Here is a 17,783-nt window from a genome sequence, read left to right as displayed (position 1 = left end):
TGCAGGACGTGCGTTGCCACCCGGGGCTAATCGCACAACCTGTTAACAACCGTACCCCATCTTTTTTAATGTCCAGGGCCCATTCATAAACTGCGGGGACTTCACTGTAATTACTGTCATTCAATAAAAAATGTCATGTCATGTCTTGTGCACTATACTGCAGCAGTTCCATGTAAGTATGGTCCCAGTTTCTTCGAGCAATTTCTCTTGTCAGTGAGAGATCATTCGAAAGTTAGTTTGGTCCTTAAGTTTTGCACGCTGGTGTTGGAAGGCTTGCACTCTTTCCCTTCGCCGTAGCAATGACTGTATAAATGCGTGTGTGCTAGCACAAATCAATCTACACTACTGGCCATTAAAATTGCTACATCACGAAGATGACGTGCTACAGACGCGAAATTTAACCGACAGGAAGAAGATGCTATGATATGCAAATGATTAGCTTTTCACGGCATTCACACAAGGTGGCGACACCTACAACGTGCTGACATGAGGAAAGGTTCCATCAGATTTCTCATACACAAACAGCAATTGACCGGCGTTGCCTGGTGAAACGTTGTTGTGATGCCTTGTGTAAGGAGGAGAAATGCGCACAATCACGTTTCCGACTTTCATAAAGGTCGGATTGTGGCCTATTGCGATTGCGGTTTATCGTATCGCGACATTGCTGCTAACGTTGCTCGAGATCCAATGACTGTTGCCAGAATATGGAATCGGTGGGTTCAGGAGGGTAATACGGAACGTCGTGCTGGATTCCAACGGCCTCGTATCGCTAGCAGTCGAGATGACAGGCATCTTCTCCGCATGGCTGTAACGGATCGTGCAGCCACGTCTCGATCCCTCAGTCAACAGATGGGGTCGTTTTCAAGACAACAACCATCTGCACGAACAGTTCGACGACGTTTGCAGCAGCATGGACTATCAGCTCGGAGACCATGGGTGCGGTTACCCTTGACGCTGCATCACAGAAGGAGCGCCTACGATGGTGTACTCAACGACGAGCTGGGTGCACGAATGGCAAAACGTCATTTTTTCGGATGAATCCAGGTTCTGTTTACAGCATCATGATGGTCGCATCCGTGTTTGGCGACATCGCGGTGAACGCACATTGGAAGCGTGTATTCGTCATCGCCATACTGGCGTATCACCCGGCGTGATGGTATGGGGTGCCACTAGTTACACGTCTCGGTCACCTCTTGTTCGCATTGATGGGACTTTGAACAGTGCACGTTAAATTTCAGATGTGTTACGACCCGTGGCTCTGCCCTTAATTCGATCCCTGCGAAACCCTACATTTCAGCGGGATAATGCACGACTGCATGTTGCAGGTCCTATACGGGCCTTTCTGGATACAGAAAATGTTCGACTGCTGCCCTGGCCAGCACGTTCTCCAGATCTCTCACCAACTGAAAACGTCTGGTGGCCGAGCAACTGGCTCGTCACACTTGCCAGTCACTACTCTTGATGAACTGTGGTATCGTGTTGAAGCTGCATGGGCAGCTGTACCTGTACACTCCATCCAAGCTCTGTTTGAGTCAATATCCAGGCGTATCAAGGCCGTTATTACGGCCAGAGGTGGTTGTTCTGGGTACTGATTTCTCGGGATCTATGCACCCAAACTGATTGTAAACGTAATCACATGTCAGTTCTAGTATCATATATTTGTCCAATGAATACCCATTTATCATCTGCATTTCTTCTTGGTGTAGCAGTTTTAATAGCCAGTAGCGTAGTTTCGTCTTCTTGCTTCCTACGCGCTGTAGTATGTTCCTAGATACATCACACAGTATTCGTTCTTGAAAGCTTGAAAACAGGCTTTCGCTGAACATTTTCGAGCGTCTGGCAGTATAGGTTCGTCAGAACTTCCGAGATGCCCTGTCATGGGTCAAAATGACCCGCCCCTATTCGTGCTGCTTTTCTCTCTATACGTTCAAGATCCCCTGTCAGTCCCACTCACTCAAGATGTATTCTAACATGGGTCGCATTACAATTTTGTATCTCCTGTGTCGACTGGTTTCCGGTTATCCTACCAGCGAACCAAAGTCTGCCACCTGCTTTATCTAGACTGGTGTCTAAAATTAAATCAACAAACCCCAATTTCCGCGCTCTGTAACTGATTCTCTACATAATCGTACAAACTGTCAACAGATGTCCGTACGATCGTGTTATGCGTGGAAGGTGGAATTCCAGTCGACGAAGCCCGCATCTCGTGGTCGTGCGGTAGCGTTCTCGCTTCCCACGCCCGGGTTCCCGGGTTCGATTCCCGGCAGGGTCAGGGATTTTCTCTACCTCGTGATGGCTGGGTGTTGTGTGCTGTCCTTAGGTTAGTTAGGTTTAAGTAGTTTTAAGTTCTAGGGGACTGATGACCATAGATGTTAAGTCCCATAGTGCTCAGAGCCATTTGAACCATCCAGTCGACGAACAACCACGCCAACGATGACGTCAGGGCTCCTATCAGACGGGGCAGTATCTGCAGGGTAGTTCCTCATCCACAGTTGGTGTGCACTCAGTCACAAAACGGTGCAGTATGGCGCAGAGAAGGCGCCTTCCAGACTCTCTGCGGTGAAGGGCCATAGGAAGAATGGAAGCAGGACAGTCGCAAGCTGATGTGGCCCGATGGCTTAATCTCATTCGTTCTGTTGTTTCTCGGGTGTGGTGACAGTTTATAGAGACCGAGTGTGTGTGTGTGTGTGTTGGGGCTTATGGGCGCTGAACATCGAGGTCATCAGCGCCCTGACACACATTAAAAATGGCTCTGAGCACTATGGCACTCAACATCTTAGGTCATAAGTCCCCTACAACGTAGAACTACTTAAACCTAACTAACCTAAGGACATCACACACACCCATGCCCGAGGCAGGATTCGAACCTGCGACCGTAGCAGTCCTGCGGCCGGCTGACACACATTAAAAGGAACGAATGTGGACAGACCTAATAAAACTGAAGAACACACTCAAAGAAAGCAGGAAAATAAGGAAAATGCTGCATAAGAAAGTAAAACCGAAGGAAAGGGAAAACATAGCAACAAGAATGCCACACAAAATTGTCATTGGCTGGCCCCTTACATAAAATATGGGCGAGCTTGTCACACAGTGAGCAAATTAAAATCCTCTCCCTAAAATCTTTGTAAAAACATTTGACATGGCACAGAACTTTAAAGCTTTAACCACATTCGTCCGAGTGTTGCCTAAAAGAGAAGGCAGATCCGCTGGCAAGTCAGCCGCGGCCCGCTGGTCAGAAAATAAAACACAATCCAATAAAACGTGGCGCACAGTGACCTGGACGCCGCAAGAACCACACATTGGAGGGTCCTCTCGCCGGAGCAGGAAGCCATGCGTCATAGGGCTGTGGCCTATTCGAAGCCGAGTGAGGAGAACCTCGTCCCGTCGATGGGGCTGAAAGGAAGTACACCACACACGCGTTGTGGGCTTCACTAGACGGAGCTTATTGTCAGTCACTTCCAGCCACTCATCCTCCCACCGACGCATGACTCGTGAGCTCAAAGATCAGGGCAGGGCCGACCATTTGTGACATCAGAAAGAGAGGACCGTTATTTGGTTGTAAGGGCACGTCAGTACCGCCTTAGTACTGCAGGGCAACTGGCATCTGACCGCGCAGCATCCACTGGACATGTTGTGTCAAGGCAAACGGTGTACAGAAGCCTTGCTGTCGGAGACGCTTCTTCACAGAAGGGAACGTCTAGAAAAGGTGAATCTTCAGCATGCCACCTGGACGACCGAACAGTAGGCCAATGTTCCTTGCACAGATGGATCCCTATTTGGTCTAGAGAGTGATTCTCGACGGATTCAGATCTGGAGGGAACGTGGAACTCGATTTCTGGACCCAAACACCGTGGAAAGAGATCCATATCGAGCAGGATCCCTACTGGTGCAGGGAGGTTAGGTTTAATTAGTTCTACGTTCTAGGCGACTGATGATGTCAGAAGTTAAGTCGCATAGTGCTCAGAGCCATTTGAACCATTTGAGAAGATCCGGTAGCAACGAAAACCGCCTTTGTTTTAATGATTGCCGCTCCTATTCACGTATCATTTCTGTGGCACTATCTCTATCTTCACGATAACACAAAATGAGCTGCCCTCGCTTCAAGTTTTTCGATGTCACGCGTCAGTCCCACCTGATGCGGATCCCACACCGCACAGCAATACTCCAGAATAGGATTATGTTAACGATCATCTCTTCACGAAATTGTACGGGTGAATCGGCAAGGTTTAACTGCTGCCAGGTATCGTGACGAGATCTTGGGACCTCGTGTGCTGTTGTTGCGAAGTGGTGTGGGCCCAGACTTCGTACTGACAGACGATAACGCTCCACCTCGTACAGCACAGGTGACATATTTTCTTGGAAACGGAAGATATTACACCCATGGGGTGGCGTGCTCGCTCTCCCGATTTGAACCGCATAATGTCTAGGATGATACTCTAGGACGCACTAGGGAGACGGGTTGTATCACGTCAGCTTCCACCAAGCGCTCTCCAAGACTTGCGAGCAGGTTCAAATGGTTCAAATGGCTCCGAGCACTATGGGACTCAACATCTTAGGTCATAAGTCCCCTACAACTTAGAACTACTTAAATCTAACTAACCTAAGGACATCACACACACCCATGCCCGAGGCAGGATTCGAACCTGCGACCGTAGGAGTCCCGCGGTTCCGGACTGCAGCGCCAGAACCGCACGGCCACCGCGGCCGGCTGCGAGCAGGTCTGCAGGAGGAACTGCCGTTATCGCCTCAACATGAGATTGATGACATCATTCACAGCATACCCTGCCGCTGTCATACCTGTATTGCTGCCAGATGTGGTCATACTCCTTACTGAGCATATTAACCAGTTGTCAGGACGTGTGTGCAAATCCGTTGAGTTGGGAAAAACGAAGTACTTTTTTGTCTACCTTTACGCACGTTGCAGTTGTTTACTTTCTGTATTCTTTACATTGTTTCTACTTCATTGCGCATACTATATTGTGGCAAAATAAACGGAGCCTTACAAAATTTCCGTTTGTTCTGTAAGATGGCTGTTAGCACTGCGTAGCGTTGCGCAGTTGGAGGTGAGCCGCCAGCAGTGGTGGATGTGGGGAAGTGAGATGGCAGATTTTTGAGAGCGGATGATCTGGACGTGTGTCCATCAGAGACAGTACATTTGTAAGATTGGATATCATGGACTGATAAAAATAATATGACTTTTGAACAATATTAAGGTAAATACATTGTTTGTTCTCTATCAAAATCTTTCATTTGCTAACTATGCCTATCAGTAGTTAGTGCCTTCCGTAGTTTGAATCTTTTATTTAGCTGGCAGTAGTGGCGCTCCCCGTATTGCAGTAGTTCGAGTAACGAAGATTTTTGTGAGGTAAGTGATTTGTGAAACGTATAGGTTAATGTTAGTCAGGGCCATTCTTTTGTAGGGAGTTTTGAAAGTCAGATTGCGTTGCGCTAAAAATATTTTGTGTCAGTTTAAGCACAGTCATGTATAAATTTTTCTAAGGGGACGTTTCAGTTGCTTTAATTTTAGACACCAGTGTATTACTGAGGCTATGTAATGATTTCATTTCATTGTTACATCAGGGTTTTTGTATGAGTTAACTAGTTACAATTGTGACTCAGTGATTTATACTTTCACGCTGAATTTTAATCGCATTTCTAAACCTTGAATTGTGGGAAGAGGGGGATGGGGGACAGAGGGCGGGTGATTGGTACGCACAAGGCGGATAGTTTCAGGGAATTTTATGTTGTAGGCGAAAGTGTCTATTAAGTTGAATTTAAAAGGAACAAAGTGTTTTCAGTCGCACAGAGATCGATTACGCGCTTGCTTATATTTTTAAAGATCACTACGTTCGACAGGAGGCCACGACGTTTGGAACGCGGATTTACTGCAGACTCCGTACACTCGTAGTACTGCATGTGGACAACAGAATGTGTGAGCAGTAGCGCGCACTTCTCAAGCGTTACTGAGAAAATCGCAAGATAATTTCGGTCGTCAAATATATATATTTGTGCGTGGCCATTTTAACCATGAAGCGGGTGCAGCCGCGTGGTGTCGGCACGGTAGCTCGGCGTGTTCGGTCAGAGCATTAGCTTCCCTTTCTAATAAAGAATACTGACCGAACGGATGAAAGAGCAAACTGAACGGGTGTCATCGGACGTCCACCCTGAACAAATCAAACGAACAACATAGGACAATTTTTTTAATTTTTTTAGAAAAAAGTGGTTGGTGTTCAAGCCGCTGGTGATGTGTTGGCAGATGTGCCAACACCTTGTTGCAATAGGAGGCCGAAATGCACGCGTTTAATTCACGCCGGTGGTGCTAGGTCTGAAACAGGATACCTAATGAATGCTATAAAGAAAAGTACGTAGCTACTGGAATACTTAACTTTAATCCATCATTTGTATACAGCATTCTTGATGATACAAGTGAGACTCTCTCTAGAAATGGTTAATGGCGCCTTGCTAGGTCGTAGCCATGGACTTAGCTCAAGGCTATTCTAACTGTCTCTCGGCAAATGAGAGAAAGGCTTCGTCAGTGTAGTCGCTAGCAAAGTCGTCGTACAACTGGGGCGAGTGCTAGTCCGTCTCTCTAGACCTGCCGTGTGGTGGCGCTCGGTCTGCAATTACTGACAGTGGCGACACGCGGGTCCGACATGTACTAATGGACCGCGGCCGATTTAAAGCTACCACCTAGCAAGTGTGGTGTCTGGCGGTGACACCACAGCTGGATTGCTGGATCGAGTTCCGTTCGTCAGTTTTTATTTTCAACACAGTCATTTTCTTTACTATTTATATTACGATTGACATAATGGGAAAAATACGTGTAATCGGATGAACGTTTATTAAATTTACAATGTTATTTGGCAGTCTACTACTTTTTAGTATTACAAATAACATAATATTCATAACTATCGACTAGTAAACGACCAAACGCATAAAGTGATACTGAAAATGCATTCTTTTCCGTGTCTTCAAATCTGTTCGTATTTAATCGAAAGAGAACGAGAAATTGCTTCTCGGAAGACACTATTACAATACACTTGATACTGCGTAACCAATTATCAGCGCCGGTTCTTAAGGAAACACTGCGTTATGCATGGTTTTCTGCCAAACTATCATCTGAAAAAGAGGTTTTTGAAAATGTTAGCGAGGTTTGTTTTCCCACTGAAAACGTCAAATGACGTTGCGTGTGCGGAAACATAGCATTTATTCAATGCAGCTGGCGCCGTTTAACTTTGTTTTCCATGTTTTTACGAAAAATACCATCCTGCAACTTGTACTCGTAATGTCGAAAGCGACGATTAATTGTACGTCTTTCGAAAGCCGTCTGTGCCGGTCAAAACTTGGAGGCAACAAGTCGTCTCGGACTCCTTCCAGGTATAAGGGATTTCTCAAATCACGGTCAAGCATACATTTTCAGTATCACTTTATGCGTTTGGTCGTTTACTAGTCGATAGTTATGAATATTATGTTATTTGTGATAATAAAAACGTTGTAAATTTAATAAAAGTTCATCCGATTACACGTATTTTAACCATTATACCTATTGTAATATAAATAATAAAGAAAATGACTGTGTTGAAACTAAAAATAAAAAAAAACCTGACGAACGGAACTCGATCCAATGATCCAGTGGCTTGAAGGCCAACGACTGTTTTTTTTTTAAAAAAAACGTTTTGTTCTACATTGGTCGCTGAATTTGTTCAGGGCGGACGTTCGATGACCCGTTCACGCAGTTTTTTTTATTTTTTTATTTTTTTATTATTATTATTATAAAGGGTAGCTAAGGCTCTGACCGAACCAACACCGATTCAAAGGAAGGCCTAGGAGCTCGTTCGTGACGTCACGTCAGCTAGGCACGGCGAACTCCAGGTCTGTTGCAGGCATACTCATAATGGTGGTGTCTCCCTCCCTGACACAGGAAAATGTGAAACTATAGGCTGTAGTTGACCAACACACATTGTTCTGAGACAGTTCTGCAATCAATTGATTGGGCAATTCATTACACTTCTTAACAAATAGTGTACTCCTGAACCTACATTTCCACCTGTTTTAAGGATTGACATCCAAAACAACTTCATGGTCCAGCAGCAACAGAATTCGTGCTTCTTTACTTTATTTGTAAATCTGAGGGAGTTACGTTTGTACTGGGTTGCTTTTACAAGAAACTGTGAACATATTGGTGCTCTTCTTTAGGTATCTTGGTTGTCTATGTGGTGAGGAGCACTGAATGTTAATGAAACATCTTGCGATTGTACACGTTGGGGGAGGGGGTGGGGGACAGAAGAAGAGGCAAAAGAGAGATACTTGTTTTATCAAATAAAATTTGTTTATCTTATAAAGTTTCTCCTGTCAGTTGCAAGACGGGAATATGTATCTTTTCTAATGTGCATGTTTACAAAAGTTTAAGCTCAGCAGTATTTTCGATGTATGAAGCTATTTTGTTTCCTGTTTAGAATTCCTTTCGTTGAAAACGACTGTAATGTAATGACTGGCAACAGTTCGACATATACACATGTAAATTCGTTCACATTTCCAGTGACGATGTCAAACGAAAAGAAGTAAATAAATAAAAGAAACGAGTTCATTGTAAGGGGGTTGGGGTAAGTTTCGATAACAAAATGGATCAAGTAAATATAGTTACTTGAATGAAAAATTTCCGAAGCTTGCAATGTGTGAAAAGCGTCTTCTCATATTGACCTACGTTTGTTTCGACAGGATTCAGTAATACAGAACTATGATCTTCATTTGTAGCTTTACGATAGTAAGAAAATCTTTCATCTAAATAAAACTGCAGAATCCAAAACAATACCAAACATTTTGTCCAAAAATAAGAGATTTAAAGTGATAAGCACGCCCATGCGTTTCTGCCTGCAACAGACCTGGCGTTCGCCGCGCCTAGCTGACGTGACGTCACCAACAAGCGCCGAGGCCTTCCTTTGAGTCGGTGTTGACCGAACACGCTGAGCTACCGTGCCGGCAGCACCCGGCTGCAGCCGCTTCGTGGTTAAAATGGCCACGCACAGATATATACAGGGTGAGTCACCTAACGTTACCGCTGGATATATTTCGTAAACCACATCAAATACTGACGAATCGATTCCACAGACCGAACGTGAGGAGAGGGGCTAGTGTAATTGGTTAATACAAACCATAAAAAAATGCACGGAAGTATGTTTTTTAACACAAAGCTACGTTTTTTTAAATGGAACCCCGTTAGTTTTGTTAGCACATCTGAACATATAAACAAATACGTAATCAGTGCCGTTTGTTGCATTGTAAAATGTTAATTACATCCGGAGATATTGTAACCTAAAGTTGACGCTTGAGTACCACTCCTCCGCTGTTCGATCGTGTGTATCGGAGAGCACCGAATTAAGTAGGGATCCAAAGGGTACGGTGATCGACCTTAAGTACAGAAGAGACTGGAACAGCACATTACGTCCACATGCAAACACCATTTTATTGGTCTTTTTCACTGACGCACATGTACATTACCATGAGGGGTGAGGTACACGTACACACGTGGTTTCCGTTTTCAATTACGGAGTGGAATAGAGTGTGTGCCACTGGAAACGCGTCGAGGTATGTGGTATCAGCATGATGGTGCACCTGCACATTCCGCAATTAACACTAGGCTGACCCTTGACAGGATGTTCGACAAGCGTTTCATAGGACGTGGAGGACGCATAAATTGGCCAGCCCGTTCTCCTGACCTTACACCTCTGGACTTCTTTCTGTGGGGTACGTTAAAGGAGAATGTGTACCGTGATGTGCCTACAACCCCAGAGGATATGAAACAACGTATTGTGGCAGCCTGCGGCGACATTACACCAGATGTACTGCGGCGTGTACGACATTCATTACGCCAGAGATTGCAATTGTGTGCAACAAATGATGGCCACCACATTGAAAATCTATTGGCCTGACATGTCGGGACACACTCTATTCCACTCCGTAATTGAAAACGGAAACCACGTGTGTACGTGTACCTCACCCCTCATGGTAATGTACATGTGCGTCAGTGAAAAAGACCAATAAAAAGGTATTAGCATGTGGACGTAATGTGCTGTTCCAGTCTCTTCTGTACCTAAGGTCCATCACCGTTCCCTTTGGATCCCTACGTAATTCATTGCTCTCCGATACAAACGATCGAACAGCGGAGGAGTGGTACTCAAGCGTCAACTTTAGGTTACAATATCTCCGGATGTAATTAACATTTTACAATGCAACAAACGGCACTGATTACGTATTTGTTTATCTGTTCAGATGTGCTAACAAAATTAATGGGGTTCCATTTATAAAAAAACGTAGGTTTGTGTTAGAAAACATGATTCCGTGCATTTATTTATGGTTTGTGTTAACCAATTACACTAGCCCCTCTCCTCACGTTCGGCCTGTGGAATCGATTCGTCAGTATGTGATGTGGTTTACGAAATATATCCAGCGGTAATGTTAGGTGACTCACCCTGTATATTTGACGACCGAAATTATCTTGCGATTTTCTCCGTAACGCTTGAGAAGTACGCGCTACTGCTTACACATTTTGTTGTCCTCGTGCAGTACTACGAGTGTACGATGTATGCAGTAAATCCGCGTTCCAAACGCCGTGGCCTCCCCCTGCGAGTCAGACAAAGCAACGGCAGCCGTTGTCCGCAGAGGCACCTGACGCGGCTGCCTCCCGGGTCTGGCTGTAACCGGCTGAGTAACTGGCTAAGCCGCGCGATCCGTTGGCACACCGAGTCGGAGATAAAATGAGACGAGAAGTGCGCGAACCGGCGCCTTGCATTCGCCAGCGCCGCTCCACCTCGCTATATAGCTGCTGCTGTTACGTCTGCCGCTGTGTAAGCTGCTCGCGGACTTTGATGTGCACCGCGCGAACACAGCTGGGACTACGTCGGCAGGCGTCGCTCAGCTTCTTGTTGCTGCTGCCTTCAGCGTCGGAGCGCCCCCAGGTAAGGCATTCCCTACCTCTGTCACTAACGGCAGGACGATTATTCGCCGCTGATGCTGCCGTCTGCGGCGAAGTAAACAGGCGGAACAACGTCACGTTAATACCGCGAAACATTATTCTACATCTACATCTACATGATTACTCTGCAATTCACATTTAAGTGCTTGGCAGAGGGTTCATCGAACCACAATCATACTATCTCTCTACCATTCCACTCCCGAACAGCGCGCGGGAAAAACGAACACCTAAACCTTTCTGTTCGAGCTCTGATTTCTCTTATTTTATTTTGATGATCATTCCCTTCCTGTGTAGGTTGGGCTCAACAAAATGTTTTCGCATTCGGAAGAGAAAGTTGGTGACTCAAATTTCGTAAATAGATCTCGCCGCGACGAAAAACGTCTTTGCTTTAATGACTTCCATCCCAACACGCGTATCATATCTGCCACACTCTCTCCCCTATTATGTGATAATGCAAAACGAGCTGCCCTTTTTTGCACCCTTTCGATGTCCTCCGTCAATCCCACCTGGTAAGGATCCCACACCGCGCAGCAATATTCTAACAGAGGACGAACGAGTGTAGTGTAAGCTATCTCTTGAGTGGACTTGTTGCATCTTCTAAGTGTCCTGCCAATGAAACGCAACCTTTGGCTCGCCTTCCCCACAATATTATCTATGTGGTCTTCCCAACTGAAGTTGTTCGTAATTTTAACACCCAGGTACTTAGTTGAATTGACAGCCTTGAGAATTGTACTATTTACCGAGTAATCGAATTCCAACGGATTTCTTTTGGAACTCATGTGGATCACCTCACACTTTTCGCTATTTTGCGCCAACTGCCACCTGCCACACCATACAGCAATCTTTTCTAAATCGCTTTTCAACTGATACTGGTCTTCGGATGACCTTACTAGACGGTAAATTACAGCATTATCTGCGAACACCCTAAGAGAACTGCTCAGTTTGTCACCCAGATCATTTGTATAGATCAGGAACAGCAGAGGTCCCAGGACGCTTCCCTGGGGAACACCTGATATCACTTCAGTTTTACTCGATGATTTGCCGTCTATTACTACGAACTGCGACCTTCCTGACAGGAAATCACGAATCCAGTCGCACAACTGAGGCGATAACCCATAGGCCCGCAGCTCGATTAGAAGTCGCTTGTGAGGAACGGTGTCAAAAGCTTTCCGGAAACCTAGAAATACGCAATCAACTTGAGATCCCCTGTCGATAGCGGCCATCAGTCTTCTGAATGGTTTTTTGCGGGCGGCCGAAAATTTCTCTCCTGTGCTAACCTCTTCATCTCGAAATAGCACTTGCAAATTACGCCTTCAATCATTTGATATATGTATTCCAATCTCTGTCTTCCTCTGCAGTTTTTGCCCCCCTACAGCTCCCCCTAGTACCACAGAAGCTGTTCCCTCGCGTCTTAACTGATTTTCTACCATCCTGTACCTTATTCTTGCCAGTGTTATCCATATACTCCTTTCCTCACCAATTCTGCGGAGAACCTCCTCATTCCTTGCCCTGTCAGTCCACTTAATTTTCAACATTCTTCCCTAGCACCACATCTCAGATGCTTCGAGACTCTTACCGAACGAGGTGGCGCAGCAGTTAGCACACTGGGCTCGCATTCGGGAGGTCGACCGTTCGAACCCGCGTCCGGCCATCTTGATTTAGGTTTTCCGTGTCCGCAGCTCGTGGTCGTGCGGTAGCATTCTCGCTTCCCGCGCCCGGGTTCCCGGGTACGATTCCCGGCGGGGTCAGGGATTTTCTCTGCCTCGTGATGACTGGGTGTTGTGTGATGTCCTTAGGTTAGTTAGGTTTAAGTAGTTCTAAGTTCTAGGGGACTGATGACCATAGATGTTAAGTCCCATAGTGCTCAGAGCCATTTGAACCAATTTAGGTTTTCCGCGATTTTCTAAATCGGTTCAGGCAAATGCCGGGATGGTTCCTTTGAAAGAGCACTGCCGACTTCCTTGCGTAATCCGATGGGGCCGATGACCTCGCTGTTTGGTCCCCTCCCCCCGAATCAACTAACCATCAAATTTCGAGCCTCTTCTTTTCCCGTTTTCCCACAGTCCCTGTTTCACTACGGTACAATGCTCTGCTCGAAACGTAAATTATTCTAAATTTCTTCTTCAAATTAAGGTCTAAGTTTGATACTAGTAGACTTCTCTTGGCCAGGAATGTCCTTTTTGCCATTGCTAGTCCGCTTTTCATGACCTTCTTCCTCCGTTCGTCATGAGTTATTATGCTGCCTAGGTAGCAGAGTTCCTTAAGGGGGAGTAGGACGTCAAACTGGCCGACTTCTTACAGCAGAGGCATCACAGGACATTTTAATTTCCAGTGTTTACACTTTTACAAATAAATTCATAAGACTTTGTCAGTATCACCAGGAAGGATTCAGGATTCACACTCATTGCAGTGGAAGTTCGAAAACATAACAAAAAAATTGTTTTTTACGTGTGAAATTTCATCATTTTTTCAACTACTAATGGCTGCATTTGTTACTGTAGGTACACTTTTGTTCATAAGTTAGAGACATTCTTCGATTAATTTTGCACAGCATACATACCATACTTACAGGTGTATGAAACTCTAGAATTTATTTAATTTATGAAAAAATGAATGAACTGTTATATTTTAAACTTCATGTTTAGGAAAAACACAAATGCTATAATTAATTACCTCAATTTTTACCACCGGTTTTAATAGATTTCGAAAATTTAGAGTTTCATACACCTTTAAGTATGGTTTGTATGCTGTGCACAATTCATCGAAGAATCTCTCTTACTTATGAAGAAAAGTGTACCTGTAGCAACAAATACTGCCATTAGTAAGTGAAAAAAATGATGTAACTTCACATGAAAAAAAAAGATTATTTCGTTATGTTTTCTAACTTCCATTGCTATGAGTGTGAATTCTGAATCCTTCCTGGTCATGCTGACAAAGTTTTATGAATTTTTCTGTAAAAGTATAGACAGTGGAAATTAAAATGTCCTGTGGTGCCTCTCCTGCTCAAAGTCTGTCCGTTTGACGTCCTACCCCCTTAACTTCATCAACTTCGTGATCACCAATCACGATGTTCAGTTTCTCGCTCTTCTGATGTCTACTACTTCTCATTACTTTCGTCTTTCTTCCATTTACTCTCAATCCATATCATGTACTCATTAGAATATTCATTCCATTCAGCAGACCCTGTAATTCTTCTTCACGTTCATTGAGGATAGCAATATAATAAGCGAATCTTTTCACTGATATCCTTTCACCTTGAATTTCAATTCCGCTCTTGAACCTTTCTTTTACTTCCATCATTGCTTCTTCGATGCACAGATTCAACAGTACTGGCGACTGACTTACATTCCTGTCTTCCACTCTTTGGAATCCGAGCACTTAGTGTTGGTGCTCCACTCTTATTGTTCCCTATTGGCTCTTTTACATATTGTAAGTAGCCTGTCAGTATGTAGCAAGCGCTGAAGACTGTGTTAATATCGCTGTCAGCGCTCTGCGCCCTCGGGAAGAGATTCTGGGTTGGACTGACTAGCAGTTAGCGAATGGATAGAGAAGTGCACCGACATGTTTCTTCTTAGTGGAGACTCTGTGTTGGTAGGACACGCGATGTAAAGTGAAGTGAAATTTCTTATAAGAAAAGATTCAAGTAAAGGTATGATAATGGATGTATGGTTGATAATATTTTAGTAGTGTAATTATTGACAACTATATAATTTTTGGAACTGGATGTTACAAGAATAAGGTAAAATTTTGTAAATACGTTGTTTGTTCTTCAATAAAATCTTTCTTTCGCTAACCATATGCCACCTAGTAGTTAGAATCTTTTTATTTAGCTGGCTCTAGTTGCTGTTTGCTGTGATTGCTGTAGTTCATCTTATGAAGATTTTATCTGAGGTAAGCGACTTATAAAAGGAATGGGGTTTCTACTATGGCGATTCGTGACTGAAATGAGTTTAGGCAATTAACAGAGTTGGAGGCAGTTTCATATTTCTTTAATTTCATTTTTTTTTTTGGATTTGTGTTATTGTTAGGATGTCTTACAATTCAGGGCCATTCTTTTGTGTTAATTATTGGAAGCCGTGTTGTCAATGTATAGCAGTGAGATTGCGTTGGGCTTGTATATTGTGGGTAATAAATGAATAGGTGAAGTCTGAGTTGTCTTTGTCAGGGAAAATTCTGTAGGTCAGTGTATAAAAAAAAAAAAAAATTAAAACTTAGTTTCAAGATTGTACATTACCAGCCCTTCCCTGTAGACTACCCCTATTTTTCTCACAATTTGGAAAATCTTGCACTATTTTTCAGTGTCGTACGCTTTCTCCAGATCGACAAATCCAATGAACGTGACTTGATTTTCCTTTAGTCCTGGTTCCATTATCAACCGCAACGCCGCCGCGCGGGGTAGCCGCGAGGTTTAAGGTGCCGTTGTTTAGATTAGATTAGATTTACTTTCATTCCAATTGATCCGTAGTGAGGAGGTCCTCCAGGATGTGGAACATGTCAGAAAAACAACAATACATGACAAATATTTACAACTAAAACAAATAAGATAATGTACCATTCCACAGGTCCCAAGTGGAATGATCGTCATTTTTTAATGAACACTAAGAGTCATTTTACAAATACTAATGCACTGAATTGAAAATAAAAAAGTTTTTTATTTATTTATAAGGTAATAAACATGTAATACAACTACTGTAATACTTATTTACAATGAACACATTACTGCACTGAAATGGTGCAGAAGTTAGATTATACTTACACACACACACACAAACACACACACACACACACACAGACACACACACACAAATTTTCAGTGAACACATTACTGCACTGAAATTGTGCAGAAGTTATGTTGTACCAACAAATCAGTTAGTTTTACTAAGAAATTCATCAATGGAGTAGAAGGAGTTTGCCACCAATAAATCCTTTAGGCTTCTCTTAAACTGAATTTCATTGGTTGTTAAGCTTTTTATGGCTGCTGGCAAGTTATTGAAAATGTGTGTTCCTGAATAATGCACACCTTTTTGTACAAGACTAAGTGACTTTAAATCCTTATGAAGATTATTCTTATTTCTAGTATTGATTCCATGAATTGAGCTGTTGGTTTGAAAAAGTGATATATTTTTAATGACAAATTTCATTAAGGAATAAATATATTGGGAAGCTGTAGTTAGTATCCCTAGTTCCCTAAACAGGCTTCTGCAGGATGTTCTTGAGTTCACACCACATATAATTCTTACTGCACGTTTTTGTGCCCGGAAAACTTTAGCTTGGCTTGATGAATTACCCCAAAAAATAATCCCATATGACATTATGGAATGAAAGTAAGCATAGTATGCCAGCTTTTTCATTTTTATATCCCCTATGTCTGACAAAATTCGCATTGCAAACAGAGATTTGTTAAGACGCTTCAGCAGTTCTGTGGTGTGCTCCTCCCAGTTGAATTTATTATCAAGCTGTAATCCCAAGAATTTAACACTGTCCACTTCTTCTATCTTCTTGTCATCGTATGTTAGACATATACTCTTGAGACACCCCTTACAAGTTCTGAACTGCATGTAGTGTGTTTTTTCAAAGTTTAGTGACAAAGAATTGGCTAGGAACCAGTGATTAATGTCCACAAATCTTTTATTGGCTGATCTTTCTAAGACTACACTTGATTTGCTATTTATTGCAATGTTTGTATCATCGGCAAACAAAACAAACTTGGCCTCTGGTAATGTTACTGATGAAAGGTCATTGATATACACAAGGAAAAGTAAGGGCCCCAAAATGGAACCTTGTGGGACCCCACAGTGCTGCCACAGTTCTCTCTGTCACTATTAGCGGTGGCCTGAAGTCATACCCGATTGCTCCCCACATCTTGACACCAGCAGTAATGCCGCTAGTCTTCTCCTTAACGTTAGAGGGACGTCTTCCCAGACCGTCGCCGTACTCGCCGACGATGGTCATCCCTGGAAGTGCAGAACGCCGATTCGTTGCTGAAGACAATGCGACGGCATCCGTCAGCAGTCCTTGCTTCCCGGTCACTGCAGCACTCCTAATGCAGCCGCTTCTGTTCTGCTGTTGACGGCAGACCACACGTAAGACGGTAATTCCGCAGACTGGATGCTGATAGCCTCTGACGAACAGCGCGGCATGGCACGGAATGTTTCAGCGAGTCCATTACAGGCGGCAGCCGAAGATGGGAAGGGGTTACGATGTGCTCAGCGCACAGCATGGTGATGTCCTCCTGTTGTGTACATAGTTCCGCGTAGTCAGCGCGTACACAACTTTCCCACTAGAGCGCGCCCCGCTAAGCACAACAGCGCAGGCGCAGCGCTCGTCCGTCTCCACACTACGAGATGGCGCTGCCATAGAGACGGACCAAATTCTGCTTCCGCCGATCCGCGTATTAATATGTAACGCAGCCAATGAGATTGCTGCTAACACATAGAACCTTTTCTCCTCACGCATCATAATCACGCAGTGATACATGAAAGCGCGAGGTATTATAACGAGTGTACAGACCTCCAATTAGTCAGTCTGCATTTGTCTGCAACAGTCTGTACGAGTTCTACATTTCTCTGTACCAGTCTATAGTCAAGTTTCAGTCTGCGCCCAATAAGATTACCATATTCCTGTACATAGCCATGAAGATAAATGTATAGACACTTTTGTCAAGTATCAGAGATATATGTGAGAATAATATTAACGTACCAATACCAAAGGAACTTCAGATTGTCAATTGTAAATAGCATCCAGAACCAAGTTAAGTAATTTTTATGCTTGTTGTTATTTTAATAAATGTGTGTGAAAATTAATCAAGTTC

This window comes from Schistocerca cancellata, chromosome 8 (assembly GCF_023864275.1).
Source record: "Schistocerca cancellata isolate TAMUIC-IGC-003103 chromosome 8, iqSchCanc2.1, whole genome shotgun sequence".
NCBI lineage: Eukaryota > Metazoa > Arthropoda > Insecta > Orthoptera > Acrididae > Schistocerca > Schistocerca cancellata.
Note: the sequence above shows the minus strand (reverse complement) of the source record.